Source organism: Solanum verrucosum, unplaced genomic scaffold (genome assembly GCF_900185275.1).
Source record: "Solanum verrucosum unplaced genomic scaffold, falcon-dt-bn FXZP01000287.1, whole genome shotgun sequence".
NCBI lineage: Eukaryota > Viridiplantae > Streptophyta > Magnoliopsida > Solanales > Solanaceae > Solanum > Solanum verrucosum.
The window spans coordinates 635,340-659,528 of NW_026020292.1; the positions used below are offsets into that span (position 1 = coordinate 635,340).

The 24,189-nt window shown below is 34.1% G+C and overlaps 3 pseudogenes; all 3 read left to right on the forward strand.

Annotated features, from left to right (window-relative positions):
* The first annotated feature begins 4,349 nt into the window (after positions 1-4,349).
* Positions 4,350-7,188, forward strand: LOC125834544 (E3 ubiquitin-protein ligase WAV3-like; annotated as a pseudogene).
* Positions 7,189-11,787: 4,599 nt separating this feature from the next.
* LOC125834543 (uncharacterized) lies at positions 11,788-12,065 on the forward strand (annotated as a pseudogene).
* Positions 12,066-15,914: 3,849 nt separating this feature from the next.
* Positions 15,915-17,080, forward strand: LOC125834500 (immune-associated nucleotide-binding protein 9-like; annotated as a pseudogene).
* The last annotated feature ends 7,109 nt before the right edge of the window (positions 17,081-24,189 follow it).

Below are 24,189 nucleotides of genomic sequence, written 5' to 3' on the forward strand. Positions count from 1 at the left end.
TCACCTTATTTTTGGTCTAAAATTCTCCATCCATGTTTCCCGTTTTACTTTCCGACAATATTTCAATTGCTTCACCACAAAGAGTGGCAGATGGCTACAAACCAACAAAAAATTGTGTTATTGGTTCTAACTGAAATTTAACTCTTGTTCTTACTTAAGTACTCTTTATTTGTAGTTTTCATTAAGATAGCAAATGATGCGGGGCGAAAAAGTTACGGAGAAAATTCACCTAAGTTTTGATCAAGTATGGGATACATGGGCAACATACATGTTCAAGTATATATATATCGTTATAACAACTCCACACAATTTAGCATGGGACACATGTGCAACGCACGTGCCCGGACTAATATGTAAAATAATCTATATAAAATCTTGTAAGAAAAATAATTATAGTCTAGATTGACAAATTAAAATTATGAATATACCATTCTATCAATAATAATATAACTTAACTTTAGCGAGTTATTTATCTTTTTTCTTTTCAAATAAGTAAATAATGAATTAACTACTTATCAACCAACCCATATAATTAGGGAATGTTTGGTTTAAATACTGTAAAATATTTTCTTGCTAGTTTTTATAAATAATTAAATTCCAAGGATTTTAAATATATGAACTCTTAAATATTTACAAAAGAAAAAAATTAATTAATTTTTTGAAATCCCTTCTTTAAATTATTGACCTCAATGACACTATAATAAATTTTCGAAATTCGTGCATTACTTAAATTAATGTAAATTATCTCTAAAATTACCTCAATTCTATCTGTATTTATCACCAAACTCCACTTCTCATTATATATACAGAACCGATCGACATTGAATTTCACAAAATATCATTCATTTACACTTTTTCTCTCTCTGCTTCTCATCTTTCTTCGAAGAAAAAGATAAAAAATGTCGATGGTCTAGCACAAACTGAAGAAGGCGCTCTCACTTAAGCGTAAGGATAACAATTCCTGGCACAAACTGAAGAAGGCTCTCTCACTTAAGCGTAAGGATAATAATTCCCAGAATAAGACACACCATTCCAAATCACCTGCTATTCCTTCGTCGCCATCCTCCTTGTCTCGTATACCTATCCCCACCACACATTCATCCAAGGTCCGTTTTCATTTCTCCTCTCTTTTTTATTTTTTGTTTTACTATTTTATGTTTTCTCCATTTTTTGGTTAAAAATTCTCAATCCCTGTTTCCTATTTTATTTTCCGACAATATTTAAATTGGTTCACCACTAAGAGTGGCAGATGGTAACAAACCAGCAAAAATTGAGTTGGTTCTAAGTGAAATTTAATTCTTGTTCTTACTTTAAGTATCCTTTATTTGTAGTTTTGATTAAGATAGCAAATGAGGCGGGGCGGGATAGGTGCGGAGAAAATCATGTAAGGGATACATGGCAATATACATGTTCAAGTATATATATATATATGCATATATTGTTATAACAACTCTACACAATTTAGCATGGGACACACGTGCAACGCACATGCCCAGCACTACTATGTAAAATAATCTATGTAAAATCTTGTAAGCAAAATAATTAAAATATACATTGATAAATTGAAATTATGAATATAACATTCTATTAATAATAATATAACTTAACTTTAGCGAGTTATTTATCTTTTTTCTTTTCAAATAAGTAAATAATGAATTAACTACTTACCAACCAACATAAATAACTTAGGGAATGTTTGGTTTAAATATCGTAAAATAATTTCATGCTAGTTTTTATTAATAATTGAATACCAAGGATTTTATATATACGAACTCTTAAATTGTTACAAAAGACAAAAATTAATTAATTTTTTGAAATCCCTTCTTTAACATATTGACCTCAATGACAGTGTAATAAATTTTTGAAATTCGTGCATTACTTAAATTAATGTTAGATTATCTCTAAAATTACTCAATCCTATCTGTATTTTTCACCAAACTCCACTTCATAATATATATACAGAACCCATAGACATTGAATTTCACAAAAAATCGTTCATTTGCACTCTTTCTCTCTTTGCTTCTCATCTTTCTCCGAAGAAAGAGAAAAAAATATATTGATGGTCTGGCACAAAATTAAGAAGGCACTCTCACTTAAAGCGTAAGGATAACAATTCCTAGAAAGTGACACACCATTCCAAATTACCTGCTATTCCTTCGTCGCCGTCCTCCTTGTCTCGTTTACCCAGCCCCACCACAAGTTCATCCAAGGTCCATTTTCATTTCTCCTCTCTTTTTATTTTTTCTTTTACTATTTTATATTTTCACCTTTTTTGGTCTAAAATTCTTCATCCATGTTTCCCGTTTTACTTTCCGACAATATTTGAATTGCTTCACCACAAAGAGTGGCAGATGGCTACAAACCAGAAAAAAGTTGTGTTATTGGTTCTAACTGAAATTTAACTCTTGTTCGTACTTAAGTACCCTTTATTTGTAGTTTTCATTAAGACGGCAAATGATGCGGGGCGGAAAAGTTACGGAGAAAATCCACCTAAGTTTTGATCAAGTATGGGATACATGGGCAACATACATGTTCAAGTATATATATATCGTTATAACAACTCCACACAATTTAGCATGGGACACACGTGCAACGCACGTGCCCGGACTAATATGTAAAATAATCTATATAAAATCTTGTAAGAAAAATAATTATAGTCTAGATTGATAAATTAAAATTATGAATATACCATTCTATCAATAATAATATAACTTAACTTTAGCGAGTTATTTATCTTTTTTCTTTTCAAATAAGTAAATAATGAATTAACTACTTATCAACCAACACATATAATTAGGGAATGTTTGGTTTAAATACCGTAAAATATTTCCGTGCTAGTTTTTATAAATAATTGAATACCAAGGATTTTAAATATATGAACTCTTAAATTTTTACAAAAGAAAAAAAATAATTAATTTTTTGAAATCCCTTCTTTAAATTATTGACCTCAATGACACTGTATATAAATTTTCGAAATTCGTGCATTACTTAAATTATTGTAAATTATCTCTAAAATTACCTCAATTCTATCTGTATTTATCACCAAACTCCACTTCTCATTATATATACATAACTAATCGACATTGAATTTCACAAAAAATCATTCATTTACACTCTTTCTCTCTCTGCTTCTCATCTTTCTTCGAAGAAAAAGAAAAAAAATATCGATGGTCTAGCACAAACTGAAGAAGGCGCTCTCACTTAAGCGTAAGGATAACAATTCCTGGCACAAACTGAAGAAGGCTCTCTCTGTTAAGCGTAAGGATAATAATTCCCAGAATGAGACACACCATTCCAAATCACCTGCTATTCCTTCGTCACCGTCCTCCTTGTCTCGTTTACCTATCCCCACCACACATTCATCCAAGGTCCGTTTTCATTTCTCCTCTCTTTTTATTTTTTGCTTTACTATTTTACGTTTTCTCCATTTTTTGGTCTAAAATTCTCCATCCCTGTTTCCCATTTTATTTTCTTACAATATTTAAATTGCTTCACCACTAAGAGTGGCAGATGGTGACAAACCAGCAAAAAATTGAGTTGGTTCTAAGTGAAATTTAATTCTTGTTCTTACTTAAGTACCCTTTATTTGTAGTTTTGATTAAGCTGGCAAATGATGCGGGGCGGAAAAGTTACGGAGAAAATCCACCTAAGTTTTGATGAAGTATGGGATACATGGGCAACATACATGTTCAAGTATATATATATCGTTATAACAACTCCACACAATTTAGCATGGGACACACGTGCAACGCACGTGCCCGGACTAATATGTAAAATAATCTATATAAAATCTTGTAAGAAAAATAATTATAGTCTAGATTGATAAATTAATATTATGAATATACCATTCTATCAATAATAATATAACTTAACTTTAGAGAGTTATTTATCTTTTTTCTTTTCAAATAAGTAAATAATGAATTAACTACTTACCAACCAACACATATAACTTAGAGAATGTTTGGTTTAAATATCGCAAAATATTTTCTTGCTAGTTTTTATTAATAATTGAATACCAAGGATTATATATATATATATATATATATATATATATATATATATATATATATATATATATATATATGAACTGTTAATTTTTTACAAAAGAAAAATCCCTTCTTTAAATTATTGACGGCAATGACACTGTAATAAATTTTTGAAATTCGTGCATTACTTAAATTAATGTTAAATTATCTCTAAAATTACCTCAATCCTATCTGTATTTATTACCAAACTTCACTTCTCACTATATATACAGAACCCATCGACATTGAATTTCACAAAAAATCATTCATTTGCACTATTTCTCTGTTTGCTTCTCATCTTTCTCTGAAGAAAAAGAAAAGAAAATGTTGATGGTCTGGCACAAACTGAAGAAGGCGCTCTCACTTAAGCGTAAGGATAACAATTCCCAGAATGAGACACACCATTCCAAATCACCCGCTATTCCTTCGTCGCCGTCCTCCTTGTCTTGTTTACCTAGCCCCACCACACATTCATCCAAGGTCTGTTTTCGTTTCTCCTCTCTTTTTAGTTTTTGTTTTACTATTTTACGTTTTCTCCTTTATTTGGTCTAAAATTCTCCATCCCTGTTTCCCGTTTCAATTTCCGACAATATTTAAATTGCTTCACCACTAAGAGTGGCACATGGCAACAAACCAGCAAAAAATTGTGTTGGTTCTAAGTGGAATTTAATTCTTGTTCTTACTTAAGTACCCTTTATTTGTTGTTTTGATTAAGATGGCAAATGAGGCGGGGCGGAATAGTTGCGGAGAAAATCTACCTAAGTTTTGATTAAGTATGGGATACATGGACAACATACATGTTCAAGTGTGTGTATATATATATATATATATATATATATATATATATATATCGTTATAACAACTCCACACAATTTAGCATGGGACACACGTGCAACGCACGTTCCTAGGACTATTATGTAAAATAATCTATGTAAAATCTTGTAAGCAAAATAATTATAGTCTAGATTGATAAATTAAAATTATGAATATACCATTCTATCAATAATAATATAACTTAACTTTAGCGAGTTATTTATCTTTTTTCTTTTCAAATTAGTAAATGATGAATTAACTACTTACCAGCCAACACATATAACTTAGGGATTGCTTTAATTATCGTAATATAATTTCTTGCTAGTTTTTATTAATAATTGAATACCAAGGATTTTATATATATGAACTCTTAAATTTTTACAAAAGAAAAAAATTAATTAATTTTTTGAAAGCCTTCTTTAAATTATTGACCTCAATGACACTGTAATAAATTTTTGAAACTCATGCGTTACTTAAATTAATGTTAAATTATCTCTAAAATTACCTCAATCCTATCTGTATTTATCACCAAACTCCACTTCTCACTATATATTCAGAACCGATCGACTTTGAGTTTGACAAAAAATCATTCATTTGCACTATTTCTATCTCTCTACTTCTCATCTTTCTCCGAAGAAAAAGAAAAAGAAAATTGATGGTCTGGTACAAACTGAAGAAGGCGCTCTCACTTAAGCGTAAGGATAACAATTCCTGGCACAAACTGAAGAAGGCGCTCTCACTTATGCGTAAGGATAACAATTCCCAAAATGAGACACACCATTCCAAATCACCTGCTATTCCTTCGCCGCCGTCCTCCTTGTTTCGTATACCCAACCCCACCACACGTTCATCCTAGGTCCATTTTCATTTCTCCTCTCTTTTTATTTTTTGTTTTACGATTTTCCATTTTCTCTTTTTTTGTCTTAAATTCTCCATCTCTATTTCCCTTTTTACTTTTCGACAATATTTAAATTGCTTCACCACTAAGAGTGGCAGATGGCAACAATCCAGCAAAAAATTGTGTTGGTTCTAAGTGAAATTTAATTCTTGTTCTTACTTAAGTACCCTTTATTTGTAGTTTCGATTAAGATGGCAAATGAGGCGGGGTGGGATAGTTGCGGAGAAAATCCACCTAAAATTGTAAAGACTTCAATCCACCCACCCCATATAGCGTGATTTGTTGTAAATCATCCCCACATAAATTACAATTTAAAAATATATATTTATTTAAACTCATATAAATTGCAATCTGTTCTGCATAAATTTATGAAAAAATATAATTTGAACCTGCCCTGTCTTGTCACATCTCATTCCCTAGTTTTGATCATTATTAATTTTACTATTAGTTTCAATGTATCGATGAGGGTATATATTGAATTATTATTTTTTACATTTTTCTCGGTATTGATTACTGAACTAAAGAAATCCAATTCTACAATATAATATTGTCCACCTTAATTTTATTTTAACACCATTATAAAAGCAATAGGGGTATCAATTTTTTTGTGGCGAGATATATATAAAACGTTGGCCGTTGTTGGATTTTACCATACAAACGTTTTAAATTGATTTTTGTAATCAATTAAAACACCTTTTATTTTAATTTCAAGTATAATTTCAGGGATCTTCCTTTAAATTTGACTCATATCTCTCCGTAATTTACAATATAATATTTTTCTCCCCAATTTTGAGTTTTTTTTTTGCCATAAATATTTTAAAACTATTTTAATTAATTCAAAATAATCATAATTTGAATCAATAGTATACATTTTTGGTTAATTAATTTTATTAGTACATTTCAGAAATAAAAGAATCATTAACTAAAAGAAGAAAATAACCTATACCTAGTTAAGTAGTTGATGTGCGCTCAAGCTAGTTCAAACATCACTTTCACAAAGAAGAATAAAAAATGGGATTAGGACCTAATGAGATTATTTTACTTTTATATTTGTGCCTTTTTGCTATGTAAATTGTACGAATTTTGAGTGAAGATTAGTGTGTTGCTTTTGTATTCAATTATATTGTTGTTGCAAGAAACATGTGTGATTTGCCTTAGGAGTATGAAAGCTGAGAAAGGTAAGGCCATATTTACTGCTGAATGCTGCCATTCTTTTCACTTCAGCTGCATTGGCGAAAATGTTAAGCATGGGAACCTCCTTTGCCCCATCTGTAGATGCACATGGAAGGAGATCCCTTTCCAATTTGCTACTGATGTTACTATAGTGCGTCAAATTCTGGTGCTTCATCATGTTAACCGCTCTCGTCCTTTACCAACAGTATTTCCACCCCCTCCCCAGCACGTCCAATTTTCAGATGCGGGCTCAAGCATTATAGATGTCATTGGCTATAATATAGGTTCGGATGTTCAACACTCAGGCCACAGTTAGTACAACTTCAGATCGGCCTTGGTAGTGTTATTGGTGAGTCCTCATCTTTCGAGGACGACCTATATATTTCATTCAGTTGTTACTGTTTCAGTTTCCAGACAGATAGAGTTAGCTAGGGGCTTGTGCTAGCAACTCATCTTAGTAGAGGCTTTCAGACAGTCACATTAGCTCCAGCTTATTATTATTCAGATACTTGTTGTTTTGAGTTTAATAAACCTATTTCAGATTTAGCTTTTGCATCGGTGTATTCATATCTTAGTGTCATGCTAGTCAATGAGTTAGCTTGGGGTCACTTGTGGCGCTAAGCACCATATTACAACTAGAGGGTAGTCTCGGGTAGTGATATAGTGGGAGCATAAATGGATTAAAATTGACTCTCTTGTGGCAACTAATGTGCTTTGTCATAGAGAACTTGGGGCCTTCAGACCGGCTAGCTATAGTTATGAATCGGTTTCCTTATTCAATCCGCCCTTGAAATAGACCATGATTCTTCTGCTCTGTATGCTATTTCTGATACCACATTTTCGTTCATTCAATCGTTTGTTACTGTTCAAGATGCCTTGCATTGGTCTCCTCAGTGTTGTAGCCCAGGAGCTTCAACTTAGCTGCCGTAAAGATTGTTTAAATTTATTTCCTTTTGTTTGTTTTACCATTGAAGCAAGAATCAACAACTAAACCAAGAACAGTCCAATAGATTGTAATTTTTTTTGTTTCGAACGTGAAAGTTTGGTGATCATTGATATATGGATCATTGGTACAAAGGAAGACGTGATTTTTGACTCCCCTAATCAACATTCGATTTCACAAAAATCTCATTCGTTTACACTGTTTCTTTCTTTGCTTCTCATCTTTCTCTAAAGAAAAAGAAAAAAAATGTTAGTAGTGTTACATAAATTGAAGAAGGTGTTACCAATTAAGCCTAAGGTTTACAATTCCCAGAATGGAACATATACCATTCCAACTCACCTGTGATTCCTTCGTCGTCCTCCTCTTTGTCTCGTTTCTCCAGCCCTACCACAAGATCATCCAAGGTCCGTGTTTCATTTTCTACTCTCTTTTTATTTTTTGTTTTGCTATTTTCTGTTTTCTTCCTTTTTGTCAGAAATTCCCCATCCTTGTTTTCTTTCTTACTTTTTGGCTGTCTAGATTGTTTCATCACTGGGAGTGCTAGCTGGTGAAAGACCAAGAAAAAATTGTGCTCTTTCTAAGAAATTCAATTCTTGTTCTTACTTAAGTACTCTTTATTTGTAGCTTTGATTAAGATGCCAAATGAGGTGGGACGGGACGGGGAAAATTCACGTAAAATCATAAGGACTTCAGTCCACCCATCTGCCCACATCCCACATAGCATGATTTTCTGTAAATCCTCCCCGCATAAATTACAACTTTTTATAACTTTTTTCACGAAAAACGTTAAAAAATTTAGTGAGTGATGTTCACTAGTATATGATATGAACTTCCAAATTCCTAATTCCTAAAACATGAAACAAGGAAAAACACGAGAAAGTGTCCTTTAGACTAGTGTATGGAAAAATTTACCGGTCTTAATGAATTTATAAAAAAAATATTCCAATTTTGATTCAGCAAAATTATAGCTACACGATTTTACAAGGCAAGTTCACATCTTTTAGAATTTTTTTTTATTTAAACCCGCATAAATTACAATCCATCCCGCAATTTTTTTTGAAAAATAGCCCGTCTTGTCCCGACCCATTGTCATTCCTAGTTTTAATCTTAATTAGTTTTCCTATTAGTTTGTGTCACGTTCCGATTCTTCACGGCCAGTTATATGTAAGTCTTGCATTTTATTGATGTACAACTGTCTTTGTTTTATACATAATAGAGTGCATTGACATGAAAGGAAATAAAGAACTAGTAAGGAAAATATCCACAAATTAGGAAAGCTAATAATGTACCTTAAAAGGGAGCTATGACTCTACACCAAATAAGGAGATGACATTGAAGAGGAGGATCTGCATAATATGAATATGGAATATTCCTGATACACTCCCTAAAGATGGTGGTCTATCAGAGACACCAATCTTGGACAGAAACTGTTCAAAGTCATGGCGTGAGAGCGGCTTCGTTAATAAGTCAGCAAGCTGGTCCTTTGTTGAAATGTGAGCAACCTGAAGCTAACCCCATTGAACTATAGAACGAACAAAGTGATAATCAATATCAAGTGTTTCATTCATGAATAGAAGACTGGATTTGTAGAAAGGTAAGTCGCACCTTAATTATCACAATGGATCACTGGTGCATTCTGGACCCAACACAATTCAACAACAGTAGAAGTGACTGATCTATACTTCAGCTTCAGTGGATGAGTGAGCTACTGTTCGATGCTTTTTTAAACACCAGAAAATTGAATTTTTACAAAGAAAGATGATATACGCACTAGTAAAGGTACGATTATCACGATTTCCAGCCCAATCAGGATTAGAAAAGGCATGTAAAACCAAAGGAGATTCCTTGGAAAAATAAATCCGTTTATCTATTGTTCCAGCAAGATAGCAGATCATCCTCTTAAGAGAAACCAAATTATTTGTAGTTGGTCTGTGTGAAAACTGAACTAGTCGATTGGTAGCAAATGCAATGTCAGGCGGTGTTAGCGCCAAGTATTGGAGACATCCAACAAAAAATTGATAGTCTTTTGAATCACTCAAATGAACACTAGCCTCCGAAGCCAGATTATTAGTAGTTACAAGTGGAGTAGAGACAGGTTTTGCACCACTCATTGAAGCACGCTCAACAATATCCTTGATGTACTTCCGTTGAAATAGATATAAGCCTTTTGGAGTGCGAATCACTCAGAAACCCAAAAAATAAGCAAGCTGCCCCAAGTCTTTGATCGAAAATCGTTTACCAAGCTTAGCAATGAACATATCAATTGCCTTCTGATTATTCCCTGTCACAATTAGATCATCGACATAGACTACCAAGTATATGATAACATCAAACTTAGAATAAATAATTAAAAGACAATAGATACTGCAAAATCCAGAGAAAGATGATAGTCTCGCAATTCCGAGTACTAAGCACGTGGAGCTTGTTTGAGACCATATAAAGTCGTATGCAGTTTACATACATAATCAGGCCGAGTAGAATCAACAAAGCCTTGTGGCTGTGCCAGGTATACATCCTCTGTCAAATTCCCATGAAGAAAGACATTATACTACAAGAAAAACAGTCTCTAAGGAGGGGAAATCTCGTCCTTAAAAGTCCAAATCTGGTCCCTAATAGGCATTTGGGACCTGAAAAGGCTGGTCGTCACTCGTCCTAGTAGCTTCCGTCGCTATTGGTCAACAACGACGAGTTTCAAAATCCGGTCGTGAAATGGTGTTGGGACGGGAAAGAAATCCGGTCGCCTCTGCCGTTTTAGAGACCACAATTCTGGTCTCAAATACTTTTTAAATACCTTAGAAAAAGCTTATTTCAGGTCGTTAAACCTCTTCAGGGACGATCAACAACTGGTCCTAGAATACCTTTCGCGACGAGCAATGACCCAGTCCTAGAAACAATTTAGAGACGAGTAACAACTTTGTCCTAGAATAGATTTAGCGACGATCAACGACCGGTCCTTGAATAGATTTAGCGACGTTCAATGACCTGGTCCTAAAATAGATTTATTGATGATCAAGTTATTCTAGTCCTAGATAAATCATTAGAGACGAGCAACATTTCTCGTCTTAGATTGACCTTTAGGGACGAGCAATAATATTGATCTCTCACTGACCACCAATGGTCCTAGAGCAATTGATATCACTAGAATAAAAAATCATCCACAAATATTATTTTTCTACTAAATATTTCTATACAAAAAGATGATATAATATATATAAAAGTGACAAGAAGATAGAGATCAAGAGTGTACGATTAATTACAATAAATTGGCTAACATCCCTTGATTTTAGTTTCAATACTTGCTTAACAAAAAAAGATAGCTAATATCCGAGCATCCGAGCTATACTATAATATCAAGTTTTGCAAAACACAAATTCGTACTAAACTAATAAGGAGCTCGCACATCAACAAAAGCTTGGCAAAAAGTTAAAAGTTTCAATCTTCAATTCATGGAGTGTTGTCCAGAAACATCAACAAAAGCTGCAAGAAGATAAGAAAATCAATTAGAAAAACTTTGAGATGCATTAACCAAGATCAAAAATCTATTTTCAAGAACTACAACTAAATGGAATATGGTAGACAATAGAAACTAATGAACTGATTAATTCTCATTAGTTTTTTACTAATAGTAGCTATGGTTTAGAAAATTCTCCCTCCTACACTTTTCTCTCCGTAAGTATTCCATATGTTAATCTACAACAATCATTTCTTAGAGAGTTAACTACCCGCTCCGCCCTATGGAGCAACCGTACAGGGCACCATCTCGTGCTACTTCTCAGATGAGAGTTCTGTCAGGTTCAGCCATATTGGGGGATCAATGAGGCTAAAGAGGAGGAGGATTAAAAAATAAATCTGTCAATATAATTGAGGGGGAAGCTGAACAGAGTAACCAGAGCTAGAAAAAACAGAGTTCACAGAGATATCTACTTGCGAAGAAAATGTCAAAGTCAATGAGATCAAAGAGGAAAAAGAGGCTAAAAGCTATAAGGAGGGATATAGTTGCTACAGAACTCACTGTTCTTAAGAAAGAAGCTGCTAAATTGGCTGCCCAAGAAGCTGCCCTTGCTGCTCCTAAGCTTATTGTTATGTCTCCTAAGCTGATGGTAATCAAAGTTCAAAATCTTTAAAACCTCTTCGAAAGAAGATGAAAAAGAAGCTGAAAATAGCTAAGAAGAAGAATCATGGCAAGGGAAAGATTGGGAGGAAGAATGTTTGATTGCAATGTATTCTCTAAGCTGATAGATGTCTTGTTACTTACTGTTGAAAGTCTCTCCCATATTCTCTCCTTAATTCATGATCTTACATTGTAGTATTATCTTGGAACTTGAGCATGTGAGTGGATCATGCTCATACAATTTTTTTGTGTGCTGTCAGAATGAAGCCTCAAGCTCTTAAATTTGTTTACAAAATAGATCGTCTTATTCATTTACCTTTTACAGTTTGTTGGAACATGCTAAACTTGCCTGGAAATATGAAAATGTAGACTGTAATCCAACAATGTTAAGATGTTTTAGTTTTCTGATGAAGTTGACGTGGGAAACATCAAAAAAAATTGAGGGGGAAGTTTATGCCAACAGGGGAATGACACGGTTCATGATAACCAGACCATGGCTAGGAGATTTTCAGCTAACAGATTACTCTCAGTAACACTTGCACAAGGAATTAAGCTAACAGATTACTCTCAGTAACACTTGCACAAAGAAAACCAACGTCATGTTCAAACCGGCTATCTCTAGCATAAAAAATAGAAGAAAGAAACATAGACAAAATAAACATGATCACGACAAGAAAGAGGAAATAAAAAAACAACAAACTCCTGAGTCAGAAGCGAGTGGCAACCTAATGGACATACTGAGGCAGAAAGCAACAATAATCAGCTAAATTACAGTGGTACCAAGCTGAAAATAGCTTTGTTTCTAACATCTCTGAGGAAAAAATGGAAAATACCTACCCAAATGAAGAACTTGTTGAAAACGAGCAGTCGAGGATCAATCATATAAGCAAGTCTACTAGCTTAGTTATTAAGATTAAAAATCAAAAACTTCTACAGTTAGCGATGGAGTTGAACAGTGAGCATGTAGTTGATCAATCCCTAGGCCTCTAGACAACAATTCGAAAGATATTTTCAACTGTAAAAAGGACATAGATCTCACTACATCCAGTTCAACAATCTCCAACAGAAAAGTATATTTTTACTTACTTGGTCAGCAGAAAATATTGGTCATTCAGTTGAAATGGGAGATGTCGCAGGTGGGACATGTGATTGTTGAATTGGCTTATCCTTCACATATTCATCTATCCCAAGACATGATCACGATGATCATTCATGTCAACACCTTCAAATTTATTCTATAATAATCGAAACATGAATTGAGTTATTACAAAAAAAAGAAGTAACAACAAAGGACAACAAGATGAAAAAAAAACTTTGCTTCTAGTATAATAAGCAGAGCTTCTATATTAAACAGGATAAAAAGAGAGGGAATTCTAGTGAACTGTAGTTCTTCTACAATCCTAAGTCTATTAAGATGTGGACACTGTAAGGTTACGAAGTACTTTCCTCTCCTTTTTAGCTAAGATCAACTGGTGGGTTATGTAGAGAAGGGTGAAGACTTCTCATTTAAGTTTTAAGAAAAAACAGTCCTCTTTTCTCCTTCATGATTCATGTTCATCAGCTATCATGTGACAATCTATAGTGCAGGATCATGTGATACAGATTTGGTCAAAAGGGACAGTAGTTCCATGAAACAACATAGAATCCAACTGAAATAACATATTTTGAACTTGACTTAAATAGAAGAATTGTTTAAATAACAGAGAGTTCTCTTTGATTCAGTGTTCTTTAATAAGATATACTGTCCTTTGAAAATAAGTTACAAATTCTGTGGAAATACAAGACCATGTATTTAGTAAATAAAAGATTTGAATAAGATGTACATTTATTACCTTAACGGCAGCCCACGTGTGATTCAATTTTTCTTGCTTAATATCATTCCAAGATGATACCCCCAATGGGAAAATATTACGATCACGAACAATTTTTCCCAAATGCCTCAAAAACAGATTGATGTTTGTTCCAACCGTTTGATTATTGTAAAAGGTTACTTTCAGCTTTTGTCCATTTTCAAGTGAAGCAACTTCTTTGCACTTGTTTCTCCCTCGTACTCTTGTTTCCTTTTCTAGGATTAGATGAACCTATAATTGCATAATTTGGTAAAACTATAGCAACAAAAATTTAGTTTTTTAAGTTAATAACATACGAGTTCAAAATATCATACCTTTTTCAGCTGATTGAGAGTGTTTCATAACTTGATCAGTAGATGGAGGCAATGTTCATTGGTTTGCATATCCTCTTTTTGAAGAACCAATCTATCTACTGTTTGCATTTCTTGACTAGAAGACGTGGTAGAATTCAACCTGGTTCTTTTAGAAGGAGTTTGCATTTTTTTATTAGCATATAGAGTAGTCTTGTTCAATGCTCCCACATCATATTCAGAAACCCCTAAAGAGGAGCTCAATGATCCTTGTCTTTGCTCTAGTCTCTTTCCTGTAGCACCTGGAGTAAATTTTTTTTGAAGAACAGGATGCAACACTAGTACACATAAGTAGCTGAAACAAACTTACTTTTTTCAACTTTTTGAGTGTATTTCTTAACTTGATTAGTAGATGCAAGAGTCGGAGTATCTATTGCTTACTAGGAGCCATAACCTTGAAAATTACACACAAATTTAAAAAATAATATAAAGAATAAGAAAAATAATAAGATCTACAAAACTTGTTACTATCAGATTCACCATGAAACTAACAAAGTGGATGATACATTGTCTTCTTTAGAACATAATTGAAACCAAGTTCACATATACACTAATTTCAACATACTCCCAAAACAAATCAAGGGACTTTTAAATATTAATAGATGGAAAGTTTTCTCGGTAAGAAAACAAAGAAGAAGACCTGCTAAGCTGAATTTTTATCCTCAATACTAATATTTTAAATTGTTGGAGGAATATGCAACTTATCTAGATATTATTCTTCATGTTGCATTTAACGTGTCTTAACATTAGATGAGATATATGGAGTATCAATTCCCTTATGTGGAAGCTTATTATATAGCTCGCTCAAATCACTTGTAACTTTTTTGGGTTCCAAAGATGAACGAAACACAATCAGTTTGATCAAAAAATATACAATCAAATGGCACAATGAAAAATATAAGATTATATACTAACTTATAATTAGGATGCTAGTTCTTGAAACATGTATACATGATTCCTTAGCCTACCAAAGATTAAAGTAAGTACTTACACGAAATAGTCACTTCTGATTAAAAAAATCTTGTTGGTAGTTGGTTTAAGATGATAACTTTTCGTATGTTCTTAACACGTATCAGGATTCATGTGCCGTTCTATAGATTTCCTTATATACAAACACTCCGATTTCTCAAAGTGCTAAATTGTAACAGATAGCACATCAGGAAACAGAAAGAGCTACGCATTTATTAGATTGTGGGATGAGAGCGAGCAATTACATGCTATGACTAAGATGAATGAAAAGATTTTCTCCACTAGGCCCATGTGCATTTGTCCTGAAGCTAACAAGAAGAATGTTGGTGGATAGATGCAAGCTTCATATCAATGTACTGGAACTCGAAATGAGCACAAGCCTAATACGACTAATTTATTGGAAACTTGGATACCAATAATCTAACAGATGATCACTTCAAGGAGGTTTCTGGAAACTACAGGCAATTACTATATGTAAGAATATCACTAGGCGATCGTTGTGGTTTTGTTCAATAGTTCAGGACAATTTACTAGCATCATTTTATATTTCGAAATGAGTAACTCGCAGTCTCAAAGTAATGCATACAGAAAGAACTAACAAAATTAGAAATCGCTAATCTTAAGGTAATTTGATTCGATTACAAAATTAGAAATCGCTAATCTTAAACTGAAAAAAAAAACAGTACATTTATATAAATTTGAACATGGATTACAGGAATAACAAAACCCCCACTCTCTCTAGGTGACATGTTGCTTAAGGTAATTTGATCCGATAAGATAAGATGGGAGGAAGTTCAGTCAGTAATGATTGGGAGTTTATTGCAAATGAAGCTCAGACAGTACTTATGATTGGGTGTAAAGGTGAAGGAAAAAGTGCCACAAATAATAGCATTTTTGGTAGAAATACATTCCAATTGAGGTCTAGCTCTGGTGGTGTTACAAGAACTTGTGAGATTCAGAGGACTCGATTAGAAGATGGCAGATTCTTGATGTGATCAATACCCCTGGATTTGATTTTAATGATGAATCTGGATTAGTTGTAAATGAAATTGGTAAATGCATTGATTTGGCTGATGGTGGTGTCCATGCTGTTCTTTTTGTTTTATCTGTACGAACTAGCTTTTCAAAAGAAGAACGTGCTGCTATCCAGTACTTTAAGAAGCTCTTTGGGACCAAAATTAGTGATTACATGATTGTGGTCTACACTGGAGGGGATAAGCTCGAAGATAATGAATTTTTTAATGATCACTTAGATTGTTCCCGCCCTGAGGATTTAAAGGAAGCTCTTAAAGATGTATGGATATAGACAAGTGCTTTTCAACAATAAAACATAAGATCCAGCGAAGTAAGCTGAACAATTGAGGGAACTTCTTTTCAACAACTGGTGAAAAACCATATACGAGTGAATTATTTGAGGAAGTAAATAAGATGAAGCTTCGTAATGACTCATCGGAGGTTAGTTCTTTGCTCGGAGATTTAAAGCAAGGGGTAGCTGATGAGTTGAAGGAACAACTGCAGAAGTTCTCTTTCAAGGAGAAACACAGGCGAATAACTGAAATAGTTGAATCTAAGAAGAACAATACCATGCATAGTCTTGAAAACAGTTGGAGAGGAGCGTACTACTCGGTTAGAGGCAGAAAGCAAAATTCGTGAATTGAAAGATAACTTTGAACAATTGCTGACATATACTGTGTGGATTGCAACGAGGTATTCGGCTGGAAGTATGAATAAGCTGTTGAGCCATCGCAGAAGTACAAGGAAGGGAAATTCTGTACTCGAGCTATGCAAAATTGCTGACATATACTATGTGGATTGCAACGAGGTATTGCGCTGGAAGTATGAACAAGTTGTTGAGCCATTGCAAAAGTACAAGGAAGGGAAATTCGTACTGGAGCTATGCAAAATTGCTGACTTATACTGTGTGGATTGCAACGAGGTATTGTGCTAGAAGTATGAACAAGTTGTTGAGCCATCACAGAAGTACAAGGAAGGGAAATTCGTACTCGAGCAATGCAAAATTGTTAAAGACAATTGGTAACTCATATTCATAGTCTTTTTTATTTTATATGTCAGTACTTTGAAGCAAGTTTTTTTTCCTGTCTCGGAGCTTTCACTCTACCTAACTTTCTATCAGAATTATCAACATCCGTATTGTCACTTTCGTTTCACGTAATAACATCTTTTGTTCCTCATAAAAAAAATAGGAATAACAATTTAGTCGAAACCTTTTCAGATGTAAATAACAGTTTCAATAGGAATAACAGAACAAGTCCTTATTTGGCTCGCAAAACATCGAAACACTGATTATATAAAACTAAATTATGAAATCAGAAAATCAGATTATCTACTAGAAATCTCAACCCAATAATGTTTTCACTTATTGTACAAAAAAAAGACAAGATTAAGAAATCAGTAACCTTGAAAAGATAAGAAACAAGAAGAGCAACTTCAATACAACAAGTAAAAACGTTATCAAACAAACTTCTGTAAAAAAACAGAGCAATCAACCCGTAAGTCTGCTGCTTGCGATGGAATTTTACCTTCAACAGAGAAACGATGGTACTTGGTTCGATTTTAGGGCAGAGCTGCGACAAAAATAAAGAAATCAGTAACCTTGAAAAGATGAGAAACAAGAAGAGAAACTTCAATACAACAAGTAAAAATGTTATCAAAAAAACTTCTGGAAAAAACAGAGCAACCAACCTGTAAGTCTGCTGCTTGAGATGAAATTTTACCTTCAACAGAAAAACGATGGTACTTGCTTCGATTTTAGGGCAGAGCTGCGACAAAAATAAAGTTTCAACGTTGAGATTAGGGTAGAGAATTTCGACTGGAGAGAGAACTAGCTAGGGCAACTTTGTGACCAGCTACGCTATATTTTTGAGAAGACAGAACGCTCATTTTCTTTATTTTTCAATTTCAACATAAATACTTTGGCGCCTATGTTTTTGTTAAAATAACTTTTGTGTTTTATTAATTTAGTATCAAGTTTGGGGGGAATATTTCCCGCTCAAAGACCATCAATTACCATTTGGGACTAGTTATAAATTCTTTCGGGACCAAATTTAATACCTTCGCAATAGACTATACAAATAAAGACTAGAATATAATCTCGTCCCAATAGATATACTTTTAGAGAGAAGATTATTAGCCCGTCCCTAAATATTGGTCTTAAATAAGGGTAAGCTCCAATCTTTACTAACAAGAAGAGATAAAATAACTTGAACTGTAGTATATTTAGCTACCGGAGAAAATATTTCAATGTAGTCAATACATGGACGCTTAGTAAATCCTGTAGCAACTAATCATGCCTTATATGTATTCAAGGTACCATCTGAATTTTACTTTACCCGAAAGATCCACTTGCAACCAATCAAATTTTGTGATTTGGATCTTGGAACAAGTTTCCATGTCCCTTGTTGTTTCTGTTGGGTTCGAAAGTGATTAAGGCGTCATGCGGAAGCTTACAATTGCATATCATATGGTTGATAAATCAGATGACAAAAAGCTTATACTAAAAATATAATATTATTATATGAAAACCAATATAAAAGAAAATATTAAAACCGTTGAAAGAATAAATCTCTCCATAAACAAAACTCTTAATTGACTACATTGTGGATTCTATTATGTTTTGATATGAGAAGAGAGGTCTTCAATTTATAGGGTTCCAATTTTTTCTTCCAAGGAAATAATAACTCAAATATGGAAGAATATTATATTTTCCTTTCAGAAAAAGTAAATGTCACGCCCCGAGCCTACACCCTGGGCGGGACCGGCACCCGGAGACCATTTCTGGCCCCAAGCGAACCCTTGGCCTGACTTTCTTAACTCAGCGGAAACCTAACCCAACAGAATAACTCAATGCAATGCAATATTACAAAACAACTTAACTTATAAAATATGGCCATAAAGGCAACTCGAATCTCAAAATAGAATATTTACATATATACATATATGAGAGACTCAAAACTAACTGACTGACTGTCTGTCTATGAAGCCTCTAAAATACTGAGATGGATGTTGGGACAGACCCCGCAACATCCTAATAAAACAAAAACTAAGAACACAAAATAATTGAGTCCTTCGGAATGCAAGGAGGCTCACCACTGACTCTGGAGTGCTCAGCTGGATCAACGACGTGCAGGATGCTGATCCGGGGTACCTGTATCTGCATCATAAGATGATGCAGGCCAACTGGCATCAGTACATGGAATGTACGAGTATGCGAGCCGGAAAACTAAGCAACAAAAGCTAGAAGGAAATCTGGAAAAAAACTGAATAGCTTACCTGACTCAACTCAACTCAACCTGACTGACTTCTTTCAATATAAGGCAATTTAAAACAAGTGCGATATAAAGAAAGACTGTTTAAAACATGCTATAAACTCTGTGTGTATACAAAGATACAATAAGCCTGAAATGTATATAGAAATACAATGAACTGATGTATATAAAAATACAATAATCTCTGTGTATGAAAATACAATAACTGCTGTGGGAGTTTCTCTAGCCGACAACCATCACATAAGAGCTATAGTGATGATACAGCGATCGACCTCACGCTGTCAGAGCATCTTATACCCGGCCAAAGGTATAAGACCTGAACTGCCTAATGGATCCACTAGTCTAATCTGAAAAGGATTCATCTAAAAAGTATGATTCCTTTCTACCCATGGTGGCTAACATGGTTTTATGAGGGCTGTGGGTTCTTTGAACGCTCCCCCAATTCGGTGCTCGATACTACTCCCAAAAATGTACTGGCTCTTATGTTTTTAAAACATATTTATTCCTGTTGATATGAGATAATTACTCAAAAACTAGCCCGAAGGCTCTTTGGAAATCTCAGTTTCCAACCTTGTTCAAATGTAAAGACATTTCTTTAAAACCTTTCTGGGAATACATAGTTCCCTAATAACTTTGAGAAATGAACTCAACTTTAAACTCTTTACTTTACTTGTACTCTTGGCTTGATGTGAAACTCTTAACTTTTGACTTGACTTGAAACTCAATACTTTTGACTTGACTTGAAACTCGAGTCTTAAAAAATGAAGCTAAAACATTCACTAAAGACTCTTGAATAACTTTAAAAACTTGCTTTGACTTACTTCACTTCTAAGCTTAACTCTTAACATCACTTGACTTCTAACTTTACTTGACTTGGAACTAACTCTCCTTGAATTGGATTATGAACTCAAGGGTAATGATTTGTGTTTGGAAGGACCCCATGATGATTAGGAATAATTTAGGACAGCTAGACTTAAGAAAAATTTCGAAATTTAATTCTGAAAATAGAACAGATTCTGTTCATAGAAGGAACACAACTGCAACGCAGACTTGTTTCCTGAAAGCAGCCTGACTTTTCTCCTTCATGTTGCCAATTTTAAACCCTCTTAACTTCAAAGGTTCTTTTCCCAAACACTTGGGGTCATAAACCCCTCAACATATAGTGGATTCCACTAAAAAACACAACCAAATCCTGTCCCAAATCAACAAGAACTTCAACAACACAACCAACAACTTTAACAACCAAAATAGATCTTTTCTTGGAATTAAAAACGAGTTGGTGTGGGGGGGTATGAACCAACCAACACTAAGGATCATAAAATCCCTCAATATACAATAGATTTCAGCTCAAGAACACAACCAAATCATGTCCCACAACCAACAATACCTTCCACAACACAACTAACAACATCAACAACAACTAACAACTTCAACAAATCCAATATTTTCTCAAATCATAAAATGAGCTTGGTGTGTGGGGGAAAGGATCAACCCACACTAAATAACTCACATACCTTGATAGGGATCACCCCCGACGATTTCCACGACGATCTTTGACGGAAACTCCTTGATCTCCTCTTCTTCTTCTCTTCTTTCTCTCTTCTTCTCTTCTTCACTCAAGAACCCTAACTCTTACTCTTTTAAAATGGAACAAAAATGATCCACAATCAGCCTAACACAACAATATAACCTCAAAATAAATGATTTGTGAAAAGACCAAAATGCCCTTAAATTTTCGGACGGACTCCCTGCCAACTGCCCAACTTTCAAAGGGCATAACTTGCTCATACGAACTCGGAATCGAGAAAACTCGGTGGCATTGGAAAGATCGTTCCAAGGGATTTCCAAACATAACTGGAACTACTCCTGGCTCATCCTGAGCTAGGAGTTATGACTGCTCAAAGTTGGCCAAAAACTCACTGATTTCCACACTTAGCCAAATTTCCAGATTTTGAACTTAGCCAAATTTCCAGATTCTGGACTTAGCCAAATTTTCCAGATTCTGAACTTTTTCCAAAAGTGACTACTTCCAATTTCAAGCTTCTTCATATTCATTTTAAATTGTCGGATGTTACAGTAAAAATATTTATGGTAATATTTTGTCTTACTTTTAGGAAAAAATAAACTTCAAATAAGATTAAAAAAAATCAAGGCAAAACCCTAACAAATCTCCCATTTTGGCTGAATTTTCTTGACAAAACTTGGTCTGCCTTTTTCACTGCATGTTAATCTTGGTTCTTCACGTAGTCTCCATCACTGTTGCTTACCATGGTTAAAAATAAGGTTTAAAATATGTGTTAAAATGGTTTAGAAATATTTTATTTTTATTTTTAAAATTGCAGCAACATGAATGTTGAAAATATGGTTTAAATCTCTTCTCCACATGTAGCTTGGACAAAAATCTTCATTGTCATCCAATTTTTTTGCAGATTGATTTAAAACCACTTGAACATTTCCTCAATCTTGTTGAACCATTGGATCATTGAACCATCTTCTCTGATACCACGTTGGGTTCGAAAGTGATTAGGGCGTCATGCGGAAGCTTACAATTGCAGATCATATAGTTGATAAATCAGATGACAAAAAACTTATACTAAAAATATAATATTATTATATTAAAATCAATATAAAAGAAAATATTAAAACCGTTGAAAGAATAAATCTCCCCATAAACAAAATTCTTATATATGACTACATCGTGGATTCTATTATGTTCTGATATGAGAAGAGGGGTCTTCAATTTATTGGGTTCCAATTTTTTCTTCCAAGGAAAGAATAACTCAAATATGATTTCCTGAAGTAAAAACATTTATGGTAATGCTTTATTTTTTATTTAGGAAAAAATAAACTTCAAATAAGGTAAGAAAATCAGGGTAAAATCTAACAGTTTCAAGGAATTATATTCCTCCATCATAGCAGATATCCAGTCTAGATCTTTAAGAGCTTGCTAAATATTTTTCGATTCAGGTTTGTGGGAAGAAATAGGTGTATGAACCGGAGGCGATTTGTTGGTGATTTGAGTAGAGAGGCAAAACTTGTTGGCAGGTTTGTGAATATTATTTTTGGAGAAGTTGGAACAGGTTTAGATTGAGGGATTTGGCTTGTGGTAATGGTGCTTTGACTACTTGAAGGAGTATTTGAAGATTTTGTTTGCCATTGACTTGTGACAGTAGCAGGTGAGGAAGTAGAGACTACTGGAGCCTGGAGGTGCACAGATGGGACTTGAGTTGGTAAAATTAGGTGATGATCCATGTCCTGATGAAATTCCCAGTAATTCATTTGATAAATAATCATTGCTCGATGACGTCAAGCAGCAAGGAGAACTTCTATTGACAGAGTGAGTGACCATCAAATGGGATGATTTAGTAGAAGAGGATGAAATAATAGGAACAACTAAATGAGGAGCCCATGTCAAAAGTGTTTCTGTTGTAGGGTGAGAACTTATAAAGGCAGAGTAGAGAAAGGAAACTCATGTTCTACAAAGTTGGCACGGCGAGAGATGAATATCTTCGATGTGGAGGGATCAAAGCACTTGTAGTCACTTTGATTAGTAGAGTATCCCACAAAGACACACGGTTTCAAACGAGACTCTAATTTATTTTGACAATAAGGTCGCAACCATAGATAACATAGACCACCAAAAACTCGAAGCTTTTGATAATTTTGAGCAGTACCAAATATGCGAAAATGTGGAAACTCATTATGAAGAAAAGGAGTTGCCATCCTATTGATAAGATTGACAGCGGCCTGGAAAGCAAAGGATCAAAAAGATAAAGGGAGTTTGGCAACATGAAGAAGAGTAATGCCTGCTTCCATAATGTGTCAATGACGACACTCAGCAGTACCACTGTGTTCAGGTGTGTAAGGCGAGGTTAAGAAATGAGAGATTCCATTAGAAGTAAAGAATTATTGAAGATGAATGAACTCACCACCATTTTTCGGAAAAAGGAAACAATGGATCTGTTGAAATTTTTTTCGACCATGATCTTAAATTTTGGAGAAGTTTAGGAAACCTCATATTTCTTTTTTACGGGGTATATCCAAACATACTTGGTAAAATGATCAACAAAAATGAGATAGTAATGAAAATCATTAATTGATGAGATTGGAGCAGGCCCACACATCAGAGTATATCATCTCTAATGGAAAAAAAATATTTTATTGATGAAATTGTAAAAGGAGTTTTATGAATTCTATTACACTTGCATGAATTACAAAAAAAGAGTAGAGGAAATAGACTTGTAAGGAATGTCTAAATAACTAAAAAAATTGAAAGGCGGATGACCAAGACGACAATGCCAAGTTGAAACCAACGGGAGATGAACAAAATATGCCGAGTGTGATGAAGTGGGAGTTGACATGGACTTGGATTTGATAGGACACTCATAAACCTAATATCTTGGTTCTCCCACTATCAGAGGTGCCCATGTGCGACAATCCTTCACAACAAATGAAGAAGATAAGAATTTAACAGAAACATTATTTTGATTGCACAATTGATAAACACAAATCAAATTCTTTTTTTATTTATGGAACACACAGAATATTAGAGAGGTGAAGAGGACGAGCAAAAGTATTAAGAGTTGTGGAATTACTATGTGCCACACTCAAAGATTTACCATCACTATCATAATCAATATTTAGTGACAGATTTTGGAGGTCACTAGTAACATGATGAGATGCACCCAAATCAACTAACCAACCAGCAGAGCCGGTGGAAGATGAAACAAAGTTGGCATGTTGTTGAGAGTTTGCCAATTGAATTTGAAGT